Source organism: Babylonia areolata, chromosome 21, assembly GCF_041734735.1.
Source record: "Babylonia areolata isolate BAREFJ2019XMU chromosome 21, ASM4173473v1, whole genome shotgun sequence".
In the NCBI taxonomy this organism is placed as follows: domain Eukaryota; kingdom Metazoa; phylum Mollusca; class Gastropoda; order Neogastropoda; family Buccinidae; genus Babylonia; species Babylonia areolata.
Genome location: NC_134896.1, coordinates 42,336,972 through 42,341,971, shown reverse-complemented (window position 1 = coordinate 42,341,971; position 5,000 = coordinate 42,336,972). Strand labels below are relative to the sequence as shown.

Sequence of the window (5,000 nt, the reverse complement as noted above, 5' to 3'; positions counted from 1 at the left end):
TCTCATATCACAAATCCTGGAAAGGCCGGACAACAACAAGAGCCGGACCAGACAAAACAGTGCTAACATAACGAACTGCCATACCAACTACTCAGTACTGATCCATTACTTCTTCAGAATGCTGAGCTATAACTGCAACCAGAGAGGCTATAACTGTAATTAACCATCGAGCCGTAACCGCAACTAAATTATGATTTGCAACAACAAGTGACAACTAACTTCCGACCGGACTGGATCTAGAATTCGTGCAATTAATTACCGAGCTATAGCTACATTTATTTACCGAGCCAAACCTACGACTAACTACCGAGCCATAGCTACATCTAACTACCGAGACATAACTATAACTAACTTTTAACCGGTCATCAAAAAAAAGAAAGAAAAAAAAAAGGAAAAGAGAAAAAGAAAGAAAAAGAAAAAAGAAAAAGAAAGACTCGAAAAAAGAACAAGAACCCCCGTCACACCACCTTCACTGCCACAATGATAACTGCTGCTGTGGCCCTGTAATTATACTGTTTGTACAGTAAGGTCTTTGCCACAACCACCACCACTACCGCAAACGCCACCACTACAGTACTTACGGTACCCTACTTACTTATGATTATCTTCATCGTCGGCTGCGCGAGTGTCAATGACATTCTTAACAAACCAGAACAGAACGAAGGTAAGTCCGACGACACCGGAGGCGTTTGTCTTGTAAGTTATCTCCGGCGCTGTTCAAGTATTGCACTTTACGTGTTCCTAAGTTTTCATTTGGGTATCATTGGATTAACTTGAACAACTGAGGAATACGTACTGTTGGTAAGACAAATCAAGGTACACAGTGAATGGAACCTGCAGAGTGTGCCACACACACACACACACACACACACACACACACACACACACACACACACACACACACCGGCAAACACACACACACACCGGCAAACACACACACACACACACACACACACACACACACACACACACACACACACACACACACACACACACACACAATCCAAACCACTGAGGCTGACTAACCCCGCCATGTTTATAATGATCGAAAACTAAAAAGAGTAAGGCGAAGAAAACAGAACTATTGATAAGGAATTAAACAAAGAATAGATGTAGTTTCTCTTTACAAGACGAGGGCTCGTAAATCTAACCAGCCATGGCTATTTGCGTTGCCTTCTCCCTCCCTTCTGGACTATTCGTTTGGGTAGTCTGCGTAGACGGTACACCACGCACGTCGCTGCCGATCGGAGAGTGGACAAGTTTCAACACGCCCAACTCCCACACACACGCTGAATGAGAGCCAAAGCTTTACAAGCAGTTGACGAGAGAGGCCCACGCTTGTCGTCCGTTCTCTGCACAAACCGAAAAGAATCAAGAGGTAAACCATTTATACTCATGCATTTGACAACATTCTCTTTTTCTCGCACTCCTGTTCAACAAACACGTTTCTGATGTGTGTTTCGAGTTTTGAAGAGGTTTTGAAAAGTGCAAAACAGCCGGCCGTCTTGTTTTTGCCGTCAGCATGGCGAGACTATTTTTAAACTTGCATGTGGGGGAGGTTTTTAAATGCGAAACGTTTTGTGATCTGAAAAAAAAAAAAAAAAAAAAAAAAAAAAAAAATCAGACGAGTCAGTTCCTCTGCTGTGTTTATGGATGGATGAATCAATTCTAAGTTAAGAACGCGCTGTCATTTATCGATGTGATGTGTATGTGGGTGGGAGGTGGTGGTGGTGGCGGGGAAGTAGGAAGGGGATGGGGGTGCGTGCCATATATATCTGTAGCTTGTGCGACAAGCCCCACCACCACCACCACCACCGTCACCACTACCATGTCACAAATTAGACCGTACACCACCGAATGATGATCGATGAATCCTAGTGGATCAGTGTAAGGCAGACAGGCAGTGTGTGCGGGCCAGGCAGGGATGACCTGACCTCAGTGTTGTGTGACATCCACTGTACTTACTGCTGGGAGCTTCCATTGGTCGCCCTCACCACCCCGGCCGCCATCTTTATGCGATATTCTCTCCGCCCCTCTGGAATAAATCGAAAAAAAAGTTTTTACTTGTCACCCCTCCATACCACTCTCGAATGTTTTGTGCAGTCAGGAAAAAAAAGCACTGTTATGTTTTAGTTGATACTTGAAACGAGACAGAGCCCGAAGAAATGAAAACAAAGGGGTTAACATTGTTTTCGTGATGGAAAAAACAACAACAACAAACTCGTTCCCATGCAAGACAGCGCTGTGTCAGTGTGGTGGCGACACCACCAGTGGTAGCTGTGTCAGCTTGATCACTGCAGACTGCAAAAGTTCCAGGCATAAACAGACACCGGGATTCCCAATGTTAGTGTCTATGGCATCAATCAGTGCGTTGTTAATTTCAGTACCGGGCGCCCAAAATAATAACTGGCATTTTCGATTCCTATGATAAACGGTGTCATTCAAGGTGGCGCCATTGCAATGTTAAACAGCCCCCACCACCCTACCGTCCTTCTCCACCCTCACCCCCCTCGCCCAACCGTTCCTTCACTCTCTTGTAATGATTACCCCTGTCGGTCATAATATCTAGGGTGGATTTCTACGTTTATACAATCCGAATGTTAAGTCATTGACAGCACTTAGTTCTTTCGTATTCCGTTGTCAGTCCTAAGAGACTGAAAAAAGAAAGAAAGGAAACAATACGGTCATTTCAATCTCAGGCACTGAAATCAAAGAAGAGAGAGAGTGGTGTGGTGGGTGGGGTGGGGGGCACGTGGTGGGAAGGGTGGAGGTGGAGGTACGTTTTTGTTTCTGGAGTTGGAATCATCCCAGTTTTTCCGTGCTGCCATGTCCTGGACAGGGCTGAGGGTGGCAGATGTTGAAAGTTGCTTTTTGAAGCGTGTCACTGACTGTTTGAATTTGGTGGACATCCGTGTATGAACTGGCTAAGACCGATGTCATTAAAAAAAGAAAGAAAGAAAAAAAAAGCGGCAACACCACACACACACACACACACACACACACACACACACACACACACACACACACACACACACACACACACACACACACACACACACACACACACACACACACACACACACACACACACACACACACACACACACACACACACACACACACACACAATTGAATCTGCCTTTTGAGAGGGCGCCACCTCAGAACGACAACTGAGTGTGGAACTGATTATCTGTTAGACATCTATTCATATGATTTTGTACCCATAGTTCTACGTCAGAAAGTTTACTCAGTTTAGGGCTGACTGAATCGTGAATTTCCCAGGGTATCGGCAGGTTAAGGCTGACTGAATAATGAATTTCTCTGAGTATTGATTGTTTTTGGCAGGTTAAGGCTGACTGAATAATGAATTTCTCAGAGTATTGGTTGTTTTTGGCAGGTTAAGGCTGACTGAATAATGAATTTCTCTGAGTATTGATTGTTTTTGGCAGGTTAAGGCTGACTGAATAATGAATTTCTCTGAGTATTGATTGTTTTTGGCAGGTTAAGGCTGACTGAATCATGAATTTCTCTGAGTATTGATTGTTTTTGGCAGGTTAAGGCTGACTGAATCATGAATTTCCCAGGGTATCGGCAGGTTAAGGCTGACTGAATCATGAATATCTCAGAGTATTGGCTGTTTTTGGCAGGTTAAGGCTGACTGAATAATGAATTTCTCTGAGTATTGGTTGTTTTTGGCAGGTTAAGGCTGACTGAATAATGAATTTCTCAGAGTATTGGCTGTTTTTGGCAGGTTAAGGCTGACTGAATAATGAATTTCTCTGAGTATTGATTGTTTTTGGCAGGTTAAGGCTGACTGAATAATGAATTTCTCTGAGTATTGATTGTTTTTGGCAGGTTAAGGCTAACTGAATAATGAATTTCCCAGGGTATTGGCAGGTTATGGCTGACTGAATTACGTATTAACAACAATAGTTGGTTAAGAATTGACAGTTTCGAAAGTGCATGCTCTAGGGGGTTTTTTTTGTTTTTGTTTTTTTTCCTGCTTGATGGTTTATGACTATTTCATTTAATTATTTGTTTATTGAATTGTGATTGCAGTGCCATTTTCATGACGGGTAGAGGAGTTGTGTTCCTACCCTGGCTTACCTCCCTGTAGTGTTTCTCAGTTGACTGATTGATTAACTGATTGACTGATGCTGCGATTGATTTTTGTGGTTTTTTTTGGTGTTTTTTTTTTTTGGTTTTTTGTTTGTTTGTTTTTTGGTCAGCCCTCACCTCTTCAATGGAAAACGAAAACTGCCGCATGCATTTAATTGTCAACAAAAGCGAAGGAAAATAGTTAAGTAAACCGAGTACAGCTTGTGACACTGTCATGAAAGCAGAATTATATCAGACGTTCTACTGTTGTAGGAAGAAACAGAATGATATCATGTACAAAACAGAAAAAAAAGAACATGATTAATCAAAAAGGAGAAGAAAAAAAAGATAATGTGTCCCATAAAAAAGTGAATACATATTGTGTTTCTTCCAGTTTTAGGTCTGAAAACTGTCCTTTGTATTTGTAAACAACCTCAAGCACAATAACAACTAATCCACCGACATGTTATTGACTTATCTGAACAGGTAATGCTTATTGTTCATGTTGTTCATTCTGAACGTGCACTGATGAGTTAATCTGCTGCTGTGGTGTGCCATGTGATCACAGTGGTGGCTGTTCACATCATGTTTCACACTCGGATCATGCACATGTTCAGTTAAGTTGTTTGATACTGGACTTCTGTTTGTTTTTGTTTGTTTGTTTGTTGTTGTTGTTGTTGTTTTATCTAGACCGGCAGAAAGAAGGGGCTCTGGAGATTACTTACGTGCCTAATCAAAACTTCTAAAATGCCACCGTTCACAGCTGTTGATACACGAAAGCATGCAGTTAAAAACAAAACAAAACGTGTGCTTTCTGTTGTTTGTAAACAGATGTAATTCTCTACCTGTGAGCATAGTCATTACGGCCGGTTTCAGTGGTGGAGAAAATGATCATCGCTTTA

General features: G+C 42.2%; 1 protein-coding gene across 1 annotated transcript in view; it reads left to right on the top strand.

The window, feature by feature from the left end:
- The first annotated feature begins 1,259 nt into the window (after nucleotides 1-1,259).
- LOC143296275 (uncharacterized) overlaps nucleotides 1,260-5,000 on the top strand; it is a 13,724-nt gene continuing 9,983 nt past the window's right edge. The window contains exon 1 of the mRNA XM_076608116.1: nucleotides 1,260-1,378. The gene's annotated coding sequence lies outside the window, so the exon portion shown is untranslated. The remainder of the gene's footprint in view (nucleotides 1,379-5,000) is intronic.